This window comes from Balaenoptera acutorostrata, chromosome 5, assembly GCF_949987535.1.
Source record: "Balaenoptera acutorostrata chromosome 5, mBalAcu1.1, whole genome shotgun sequence".
In the NCBI taxonomy this organism is placed as follows: domain Eukaryota; kingdom Metazoa; phylum Chordata; class Mammalia; order Artiodactyla; family Balaenopteridae; genus Balaenoptera; species Balaenoptera acutorostrata.
In genome coordinates, this window is record NC_080068.1 from 47,786,130 (window position 1) to 47,798,573 (window position 12,444).

Consider the following 12,444-nt stretch of genomic DNA (forward strand, 5'->3'; position numbering starts at 1 on the left):
ACAGTCGATGGTTAGGTCCTTCAGTGCAGACAGACTTACTTGTCTCTCTACTCTACACGCCACCTCCTCACCATTAGGTGATCGCTGACAGCTAAGTCTCATTTACAGTACCCAGAACAGGACTCTGAATACAGTACACAAGCACATTTTCTTCTTCCACCTTCAAACTAAGATTATCCAGACAGTTGCCCTGCTCAGATCCCACGTTTACCCAACAGCCTTCTGCTTATATTTCAACTCTGTTATAAAGTTTTCCCACAGAGATCAGCAAGCGTGAATAGCTTATCTGCTTAGTTATGTTTCGCTGTGTAATTTTTAAATTGGCATTCTGGTGTCTTTTTGTAAACAAGTATCTTATGAGTTGGGTTAACATATGAGTGCATCCCCACAGCCTGATCAAAACTAAGGACCAGCTACTGAACTGAGACGGTACCAAGGATATCTGCCTTCCCTAGATGTCACATCTTCCTGAAACTGTCACACCTATACTACTGGACATTACATTAAAAGCATGCTACTTTAATAAAAATCTTAACTATCAGTATGATAGGTAATAAAATTGCATCAAATACAGTGCTCTACAATTTCACTGTATGATATATAGTAAAGATAAATAGTATGTTAGTTTACATGAAAATATACAGCCCTCCCAATACACTGGTGTACTGAATTGATTTTCCTGAGGTAGGAAACAATTTGAATTGATCCAACCACATATCCACTTATCCCTTCCCCTCTAAGATCAGATATTTTCAAAACAATTAGCTAGGGTTGCAAGTATAGTCTTTAGTCATGGAAACTAATTATACCTTATGATGGAAGGACCATTTCTTTCTCGTTATTAACACAGTGGTCTCCATGGCATAGGACACCTGTGAGTTATTTCCTTCTCTTTGAAAGTCAGCACTGTTGTCTTCCCACCTCTCTGACTATTCCCTCTTGGCCATATTTGTAGAGACTTCTCTTTCACTAACATCTCCTTAACATGTATGCTCCCCAGGGTTCTATCCTTGGCTGTCTTTCTCCCTCTGCATGTCCTGCCCTGGGTCCTAACTACTTGTATGTTAATCAGCATTTACACGGTAATGAGTGGATCTCTGATTCTTACCATGAATACTGATCTATCCATCTAATACTTATCATAAATATGTATGTATCTCCTACCATTACTTCAAACTCAGTAATTTCAAAAGAGATCATCTTTCCTCTTAAAATGTGTCCTCACCAGTTCCCTCTAAATTAGTGAACAACACTTCCATCTACCTACCAAGTTCTGCAAACTAGCAGAAATCTGCAAATCATATTCCCTCTTCCCACCAAATAGTGTTTTTAAAATCTCTGGAATCGGGTCCCTCCTCTCCCCCTCTGCCAGTTGTCTATCCCATCCCCTCCTTATCGTCATCCAGCAACTCCTCAGCCTCTAAACTTGCCTGTCTGCCTCCAGTCCCATATCCCTCAAACTGCTCCTCTACACTGTCACCAGAATAACCCTCCTGAAACGCTAATCATGTGGCTACCGCTGAAAACCCTTCAGCGTCTCGCTGAGGAAAAGGGGATCCACCACTGAGCCCTCAGGTGTAGAACATTTAGAAGTCAACAGAGGAACCTGCAGCGCAAACAGGGAAGTGCCAGAGAGGAGGACCAAACGCAGGTGAGTGTAATGGTGCCGAAGCCAAGAGAGCAGAGTGTTTGCGGGGGAGGGAGTAGACAACTGCGCAGGGTGACGCAAAGAAGCCCAATGAACTGAGGAAGGAAACGCCACTGGCGCCGGTCAGCTCATGCAGGTTGTTGACAACCGTGAAGTGGGGAGTGGGGAGGAAATCTAGTGGGGCTGAGGAGTGAGGGGGAGAGAAGATGTGGAGATTTCTATCAGTTATACTTAAATACAAATATAACCTTCATCCATTATTCATCTGCCAGTTCCCTGAAACCAGCCAAGAGTTACATGCTGTATCTTTGCATATTCATAATAAGCTTATCTTCAATCCTAACAGATTAAAATCAAATCAAATGCAGATTTTCATTTGACTTCTCCATACAGCATACTTCTGATATTAAAAACAAAGATTACTTTTAGATTAGCCAGAGCACTTATTTTCATGAATTTTTATCCAAAAGCAAAAAATGCGATGGCAAAGACCTGCAATCACCCCTGACTTTAGGACAGTCCCTCTAAGATACACGTTAACTTAGTACCTCCTCAGGCTCCTTACCCACCCACAGAGAGCCACACGGGCACCACCCCTCCTGCCTGCTCATGGACACCTCCAGGAACATTCCAGTATGTTTCCTAAAGTGTCTTCTGCAGAACGCTATTCCCGTAACAAGAACCAAACAGTTCTGTGGTCTCAGGCAAATGAGTTTATGAAATGCTGCACTCTACAATGTACCCCCCTCTCACCACCACCACTCACCTGGAAAATGCTTATCGTACTAAAGGTGCTGACACATCGTACACAGAAGAATCTGACTGAATGAAGCCTAGGGTTTCCCAAATTTGCTTCACTACAAACACTTTTATTTGTTACATGTAACACTTATTAACCTTTATAAACAATTCTGCAAAAAGCACTTAGGGAAAATGCCGCTCTACAATTTCCCTGGAAAATGTTCCATTTCTAGGGCACAGAGTTCTGTTCCTAGAAATCTTCTGGAACATTTAACATAGGACAAGAGTCCTTCAACTGACCTTCTCTTGGTATTCTTATATTAATCTTTGTCTTCTAAATTAACTGTTTCCTTTACCCAAATGGTCAACATTGCTTTCCAAAACACATTTGTCACTTTCTACTCCCTACTCTGTCTGCCTTTTGTCAGCTTCTCAAAGTTGTATTAATACAGATACATATTTCTTTGTTGTAAAGTGCTATACAGATCTGCTTTTTAAATTGTCAGTGTGGATATAAATTTGTAGGGTTTCACTTACCATTTTTAACGCATCTTTTACAGGTATCAACATAGTCCATTTAGTAATTCTGATAGAAACATAATAAAACATTGTATGTATAGCATTGAACTATTTACCTCTAGGTTGTTTTACGTCTAGGTTGTTTCTAGTTTTTCAGCATTTTAAACAGAACCATGATCATGCACTTTTTCTTTGAGAGGGGAAAGAAAATCCCTTTTTTAATCATAATTTACCGATTTACTGTTATTCCTTCCTTATGCAAAATCAATACAGAGCTAATAAAGTTAACCCAGTAACAATCTCTACTAAGACCACAGCTAAACCCTCTCTCTACTCTGTTCCCTCATACATGAGGGAATATATATTATTATATTACGAGAGAATAATATGATAATAACAGGTTCTACTTTGTAGGCCTGTTGTAAAGAAAGGACTTAAAATAGTGCCTGACTCAAAAGCACTTGGTAAAGTTAACTGTCATCATCTCCAGAGCAAGGCCAAACTCAATTATCTCATACATCATACTCCAACTTCCTACCTACTTTCTGGACCCAATGGTTGAAGATGGATCTAAATGAGAGGGAAGAATAGGGAGGGGGCAGAGAGGAGGGTGCAATGCAATTCTATGGCTAATTCAAGAGTGGCTCAGGTCTACTTTAGAACTGGCCAAAAATAAGCAGGCAAACAAATGTATATTTACTCACCACAAGGGTGCATTTTGGATCCTGGAAACTGTACCTCTGATTTTTAAATAGCTATAGTTGAGAGCACAATATTAGAAATTGAAAGGATCACTTTCAAAAAGAACATGAAAAGACACACACAATGATCTATCTCATCTTTAGGGTTTCAGATTACATCCCTGAAAAGTATGGGCAACTGGGGAAATTTCTGGTTGGTGTATACAGACTGGTTTTATTTCTTTTATTGTCGCCCCTTCATAAAACTAAAACAAGCAATCAAAAATATTTATCCAAATTCCTTTTTTCTCCCATATTCACATAACCTACCCACCCTGACCCTGCTTAAACGTCTCCCTATTTCTCTATCCTTCCACTCCTTCATAAACTAACATAGAGTCAAGAGCAGCAATGGGCCTCTCTGCCAGCACACTAAGAGCAGCTCAAATATTAAGCACCATGAAGCACAATTTTAAGTACAAGTGGTTATCTCTCTGTAGCACCTCCTGCTGGGGAAAAGTTAAGCTCCAAAGCTGCATGTTACAACCATAGTTTCGCTTCTGTGACAATAGCCATCCACTTAATTTTCCTCTCTTCACTGTGAAGCTATAAAAAACTGAGAAAGAAATGGAAATTAAAGGGGGAAGGGATAAATGGCAGATTGGGATCAACATATAACATACTACTATATATAAAATAGATAACTAATAAGGACCTACTGTATAGCACAAGGAACTCTACTCGATACTCTATTATGACCTATATGGGAAAAGAATCTAATAAAGAGTGGATATATATATATGTATAGCTGATTCACTTTGCTGTACAGCAGAAACACAACATTGTAAATCAACTATACTCCAATAAAAATTTTTTTAAATTACTTCAATATATTCTAAGACTTTTTTAGTCCTGTTCCAAAGGCACAAAAGACTGTCAAAATAAGTATTACAAGTTAGAAAGTTGGTTACCAACTGTACAATGTACAGTGCTTTAAAATGTGACTTCATAGCTGAGTGCCATCAACTTTTAAAACCTATTTCTTTGCCTAAACATATTTCTGTCATTAAAAAAAATTCAGATATTCCTACTGTTTGCTCTTGGTGCTAGACTGCTTCTTGTAAGCCGTCAGAGCAAATATTACACATTTGGTTTACCATGAAATTTAAATCAGGATTATTTCACTGCTTAAGTTAATTTCCCAAAAGTATAGCCTAAATATGTTGCCTTATAACTCAATATATCCCAAATCCTAATAATCCCTATATTTACTGAGATTTGTATTATTAACACAAAAATGGCTGGTTTTCAGGTAGGTAGAAGGGGAGCTGTAATATTTACAATAAGCGCCAGGAACATGTATTTAAAGCATAAACAAATGTCTAGAATGTGCCCAGCATCATACCTCAGTTGCATTTTTCTCCATTAAATGATATTGGTAAAACCCTGTAAAATTTCATATATTGACCAGTCTTTATTTTTGGCTCTAAGTAGGGCATTCTTCTTTCCTTAAACTAAATACAGTGGAATGATATTTTGATGGCTTCTAGTCAGGATATTTTTATTTGTTTTGTGCCTTGGAACTAACTACAAACTGTAAAAATTTCAGCTTTTTGAGTAATCCTCATCTTTTGAGGTTGGGTTTGATTGCAGGAAATAGCCAAAATCTAATCAGAGCCAAATCCTGAGAATAAGGTGAGTGACTAAGATAGGCAGTGCAGATTTGGGTAAACGATTAAGAACAGCAATGATGTTATGAGTCTTAAATTCTCGTGTGGCATATAAATTCATCTCTCGAGAAACAGTACTTATTTACACACATAAATTCTGCTTATTCTCACTGCTTTATGGCTTAATATACCTCTTATATAGAATTTCAAGATAGTAGTTCAAAGCTAACAAAGTAGTGCTTCAATTATTCAGTACCATCCATAAAATAACAAGCATTTACTAAATAAGTGAAATACCAAATTAACCATTTGGTAACTGTCTATATCAAAATATACAGTATACTTCCCTTACTTCATCAAAGTGTCCTTTGATGACCTGTGTTCTCATTTGGAGTCAGGTATTACTTAGTGTCTCAGTTTCCTCAGCTGTAAAGTAGGGACACAGCAATAATATCTGCCTCAGAGAAATGTAGCGGGGATTAAAGTGAGAATTCCGGTAAAGTGCTTATAACAGTGCTGGCACGTTGTAGGTACTCAGTCAAGGGCTATATTATTGCTATTGCCAATGTATTATACCATCATTTCATGGTTATTTGTGGAGTACCTACTATACATTTCTAATGGTACTGAGAAATGAATCAGAGAAGATAGTAACTAATATTGTCCTGAGTGCAAATGCAGTGCCAAGGGGTTTTCATACATTATCTCTTAACTCCCCACCATTTAGGCTCCCACACAACATTAGGGTGAAATCGCCCTGTAAGGTTTGCTACGATCTTTCCCCTTCAATCTTATTAACCACATCTTCAAAAATGTTCCCCTTGCTTTCCACGGCAGAGCACTATCATGACTTCCTACCACTTCAAAATACGCAGTGTTACCAACCAATGCTCATACCCTGGCTTTCTGGCTTCTCTTCTCATTTCTTTCTTTCAGTGACCTTAATCCTGTTTCATAGTTTCAACTATATCTTGAAAGCAAAAAACAAGAAGAGATTTTTAAAGACCTAGTCCAATCTCTTTATATACATAAATAATTTGAAACTAAGGAAAAGCTGAATGACTTGTCCAAGTTTAAGGCCATAATGACTTCTTTGCTGATGACACTAGTTCTAAAACTCTCATCTGTAAATTCTACAATTAAACTACCAGTAGAATATCATCACCAGCAAACATTCAGTATAGCTTAGCACCAACCCCCTACAAAATACTACCACAGACTTGTCTTGTGTTCCTTTTGTATCCTGCCTGAAAATTTACAAAAGCTATGCCTGAAAATTTTTAAAAAACTAAAACAAACAAACCAAAAAAAACTAATAGAATGAGCACAGTATTGTTTCTATTTCAGTAAACAGTGTTTTGTTGAATGGTAGGATAAATAATTTAACCCTGTAGGGTTAAGTTCTGGAAATACTATAAGGCTTTATCAACAAATGAAAGCATATACAACTTTACAAAATCCACAGAAGATAAACATCCAAAAAAGCCTCAGTTTCCTCATCTGTAAAATAAGGACAATAATGGAACTTACCTGATAGAGCTGAACATTAATAAAATTCATCTTATCTAGTGAAAGCTCATTAACTATTAGGGTGTGTGAGAGAGAGAAAGTTTATATTAGATTACCAAAGTATACTTTGATAATGAATTCATTCATCAAGGTACTGTATGGGGCATACAAAGATACGACAATTCCTGACTTCAAGAAACTTATCATTCACTTTAACAGTTGTGAAACCCATGTACTAATCCTGATTCTAGTGATCTGGAAAATGACTGACACAGGTATAAACAATTGGGAGGTTCTGAAGAACAAGCTTATCTAACCAAATGAATTTAAGAACATGAATCCACCAAATGAAGAACATAAGAACATGAATTCATCTATTCCAAGCTCAAGTTTTCAAAAAAAAGATATTCCTAGGTGGTAAAAGTTCAAAGACATCATAGTCTTACGCAGTCCAAAAGATGACTCCAAACTCAAAAGCTAAAATTTATCATCAATTTTCATAGACTTTCTTATACTTATTATTAGTATTCTTTTAAACAAATACTTTGTGAAAAGAATGAGATCCTGGGTAATGCCACACTATTTAAAATAAATACTGCAAATGTATTCTTAAACCACATAAATGAACCTTTATAAACTATATCAAAAAATACAAAATATTTAGAATACGTCCAAAACAATGTGGGGAGAGGGGCATATTTGCATCATACTATTCATATTACCATTCTTCTAATCAGGTTTCCATCTTTTAGAGGACAGTTCTTTTAGTTATAAAACAGGTGGTACATTTTTAATCACATAAGAAGCTTCCAGTTTCAAGAAAATTTTGTTTTGATGTTCTTTTCCTTGCTATCGGATTATAGAGGATGAATGGCTTGAAACTGCTATTGTAATTACATGCCTTCTGTTGTCTCATCATTTGGGGTATAAGGGAGGGGCTGTAAGACTTTAAAGCTCACTTTGAATTGGAAGCATACTGCCTGCCATCATTTCTCAGCAATTTACCATGCCAGACCCAAGGATTACTGGATTAGAAGGTTTTATCAAAATCTGTATGATTTCTCTCAAGACAGGCCAAGCGACAAGGCAATATTTGCCACTCTGATTAAAAATGCCATAAAACTGACATTTCTATCACGTCACTCATGTTACTGTAGGTTTTCATTTAAAACAAGTCCCTTGATACTTGAGGAATCGAGGTGACGGAGGAGTTGGACGTGGAGCTCACGTCGTCCCACAAATACATCAAAAACACATCTACAAGTGGAACGATTCACACAGAACATCCACTGAACACTGGTAAAACAAGTCATTTAACACTTTTGTTTTGCTACTGTTTGTAGAACAGAGTTTAGCATCAGACAGAGCTGGATTCCTGCTTATAAACTATCTTACCTTAAGCAAGTCACTGATCCTGCTCTGAGCCTGTTTCCACTGTACGTGTACAGTAGGATTCAATAAATGGTAACCATTATTACTGACATTCTGGAAGAGGAAAATTCTTGATCTTCAAGAATTACTAGAATCTAAAGTTATAAACAGTACACTCATCATGGCTTATAAAATGACCCAGCAATTGGACTGACAATCTGTAGTCATTTATGTTCCAACAAGTATTCGTTATATATGATGTGACCTTCCCAACCCTAAATTCAATTTAACTTCCTGTTAGATAATGAGACCCATGAGGTAGGTCTGGGGTTGGGGAGAGTAAAGGAAGTTCACCAAACCTAATTAAAGATGAAATGCAATACAAGAAATCTAAAACTTCAGTGACGAAATTCTTCAAATACTATGTTTCAGAATTTGAGAGTGTTTATTAAAATTAGGTTGTCCACGCTGTAATTCAACTAACTGCAGCACGATGCCTTGGGGAGAAGGAAGGCTGGGTGCATTTCAGGACTGGGAATGAACACCATGCTTTTAACAGGACGTCTGTGTGTACACTGTACTGAATACTGGTAGTTAATGCTTTAATAAAAATAGAAATGGCACTGTTAAAACAGTTCTTGGTGGGGAACAGCTTCATAGACAGGTTTTACACTTTATTAAAAGATGTAATTCAGTAGTTAGCTTATTATTACTGGAACTCTGTACTACTACAAGCTAGATGGCAGCTTCAAAACTTATTTAACACTAAGATTTTGGAATTTAGTAGTAAGTAGTAAAAATACTATTTAATAACACTACCTACAAGAGCCACAACAGCGACCAACACTGAGGATGTCCGCGTGTTGTATAACATGCTCTCATTTAATCCTTTCAACAATCTCATCAACTAGCTAATATTATCCCCAATTTAAGATACAGAAACCCTCTAAGAAATTAGGCAACAGCCGGTATCACATGGTTAATCTGGGACAGAACTAAGATGCGTACCCAGGGCTTTTTAATTCTAAAGTCAATGTTCTTTATGACACACCACACTACTAATATCAGCTTAGTAACCTGACATACAAGGTATATATAATTCCATTATAATTAAGATATCAGCTTATGGAATAAGATATTCCCTTTCTATACAGCACCAAACAGATTCTTGATATAATTATTTGATTTCTGCATAAAAGAATAATTACAAAATTTAATCTTGCCCATAAAGAAATGTTTAAAGCTAAGAAGGAAAGCTAGATTTGATTCATTTGAAGACATGGTCTACCAAAATGTTACGTTCAGCTAAGCTTCTTAAGAAGTCCAAAAGTGATCATCATAAGCCGAGGCAACAAACAGGCATCCATATAGACAAACTAAGGCTGCTGACCGTACCAGATCTGCAGTACACGCAGCTAACAAGGAGAAGAAACAGGTATTTTCGCCTCTAAATAGTAGAGGCTACGGGACCTAGGGTTAGGGGCATAGAGTGCAGCCATTCCTCTAGTTAAAGCCCCCTATCCCTTTTTTTGAAGCTAGAATACAATGAAGCAGTACCTTGAAAATTCACAAGGAAAGATTATGTCCAACAAAGAATTATTCACCCAGCCAAATTATCAGTCAAGTGTCAGGTTAGGAAAAAAAGGCAGCAAAGTTCAAAAGTTTTCCTCCCATGCATATGTATTTTCTCAAGAAATTTCTAGAGGAGTTGCTCTACTAACCAAGAAAGAGAAAGAGAGGAGATCCAAGAATTCCCAGGAAGATCGACGGGCAAAAGAAAATACTAGGATGATAAGCGTGTGGCAGGCACAGGAAGCGACCAACTCAGGCTGTGGAGCTCGGCGAGAGACGTAATCAAGTAAAAATGAAAATGACAGCCACCTTAAGTTGGGAGGAAATTTACATTTCCAAATGGAGATGAATCAATGACAGGGTACAGAAAAAACCAGGGAACAAAACATAGTCATTTTTATAAACATCATTATAATTAACTCCAGGAAAAATAAAACCTTATAGAAGGAAATGTAATAATGGTATACTGGACCTCAGTGACAAATACTTACATATGCATAAAATGTACGCATTGAATAACACGGACAACCAACAATTGTGTCAAAACTGTACTGGAAATTAGCAAAAGGACAGGTGCATGTGATTGCGGCTGGGTGCTAACAGTGTAATTAATCTAAATCATCATTTTCCAAAATACGAAGTCTATACACATCATCTAAAATTGAAAAAAAAGTAAGAAATAGAAGAATAAGCATGACATATTACAATGCCAGAAGTGAAAAATTATCTCCAGGGAGTCTGAACAGGGAAAGGGTATAGGGAGGGAGCAAGCAGAGAAGTGACTTTTTTTCATTATAAACCTTGTTAAATCCAACTTTTTAAAGTAGATACACATATTATTTTAACTTAAAAATTTAGCTTAAAAATAATTTTATAAAATTATGATCAACTAAAGAAAAGCAAAGTAAAAACTAATTCATTAATTTCAAAGTTAAGATTAAAAGTTTTAACAGAAATTTTTCTTTCAAAATAAAAAGAACACAGTTCCTAATAAAACCAGTGTAAGGAACACTAGATTCAAGACAGTGTGTCTCCTTAAATGCACTTTGCCACTAAAATTCTTATAGCATTCTGCCTCATGATTGAATTCATTTTATTCTCACCTAGCATTCTCTATATGGTTTACCTAAAATTAAATTATGTTCAGAATTGTCAACTCTCAGATTCAAGTAAGATGGCTTATCACATATACATATCACCCTGTATTGCACACACACACACACACACACACACTTAGAAGTAGTTTCTTGCCTTTCTTCTGCCCTAGTCCTATAAATCTCCAGATGCTCACGATGCCACGTGGAATGTATTTTCAATGGGTAGAATTCCTTTTTCTTTTTCCAATTTCTTCATAAAGCGTATGAGGAAGTTCTTTGCTTCAGAGATTCAATTATTTTACTCTTAGAGGAAAATGAATGCCTTCAAATACTTTATTGTTACCTAAAAATTATTTATAACAAAGTATTTCTAATCTTGATGATGAATAGGTCAGTGGCAGTAAGTTATTTTCAGATTTTTAAATTTTGATTATGTATTTTGAATCTGATAAAAATAAATTAACAAAGCTAATACAGCAAAGGGAGTGCCCTTTTCTTCTCTCTGGAGGCACATTTCTCTTATGACCATTCCCCTCCTTTATTCTAGTCTATGTACTCAATTTTTCATAACCAAACTATTCCAATGTTCTTATTAACACTAAATCTAAAAATATTTTTTGGAGCAGTAGCATTTCTATCAAAGGGCATTTTTTATGGTCATTGTCCTAACACCAAGGAGTATGAATTTTTAGGAATAGTCATAATTTTTTCATACAGCCAATGAATATTAATAGGTACTTACTGGGTTGGCTACTGGGAAGGATTCAAAGACAGAAAATTCATGTTTTCAACCCTCAGCAAGCTTAAAATCTAATAGAGAAGTTAAATACCCAAAGGAAAAAGAAAAACAAAACAGCAACAGCAGCAATCAAGCTCAAATCTGTGAGCATTATTTCTAGCTACAGAAATCCTAGGCCAACCCCAAAATAAGGGTGCCCACAGAAAAGGCAAATCACTGAGGCTTCCTCTAGTTCCTGATTCTACTATTCATTTCCCCAGGGTTCTTTCAGAAGCTATTAAAGAACAGACAAGAAGTTGCATAGATATGTACAAACCTGAAGGGGATTATGTAACTCCTTCTAGAGTATGAAAAAGAGCTAGTACTGAAACCGCTTTCTGCCACAAATAGATCACTATCTGAAGTCACTGAGTACCATGTTCTTGAGAATTTATAAAGACCATTTGTGCTATTATTAAAAAAAAAACCCTGGGGCTTCCCTGGTGGCGCAGTGGTTGAGAATCCGCCTGCCAATGCAGGGGACACAGGTTCGAGCCCTGGTCTGGGAAGATCCCACATGCCGCGGAGCGGCTGGGCCTGTGAGCCACAATTACTGAGCCTGCGCGTCTGGAGCCTGTGCTCCGCAACACGAGGGGCCGCGATGGTGAGAGGCCCGCGCACCGCGATGAAGAGTGACCCCCACTTGCCGCAACTGGAGAAAGCCCTCGCACAGAAACGAAGACACAACACAGCCAAAAGTAAATAAATTAATAAATAAAAAATTAAAATGGAGATTTCTTTAAAAACAAAAACAAAACAAAAAAAAACAGTAACAGTTTTTGACCTAGGGTATTGGGGGTGTGAGGGAGTGCATCTATACATATTAAGTAAACTGACACAGTCAATTTGTCTTCCCCAG

At 36.9% G+C, this 12,444-nt stretch overlaps 1 protein-coding gene across 3 annotated transcripts in view; it reads right to left on the reverse strand.

Moving 5' to 3' along the window:
* Positions 1–12,444, reverse strand: part of BMP2K (BMP2 inducible kinase) — a 124,371-nt gene that overhangs the window by 6,000 nt on the left and 105,927 nt on the right. The window lies entirely within an intron of this gene.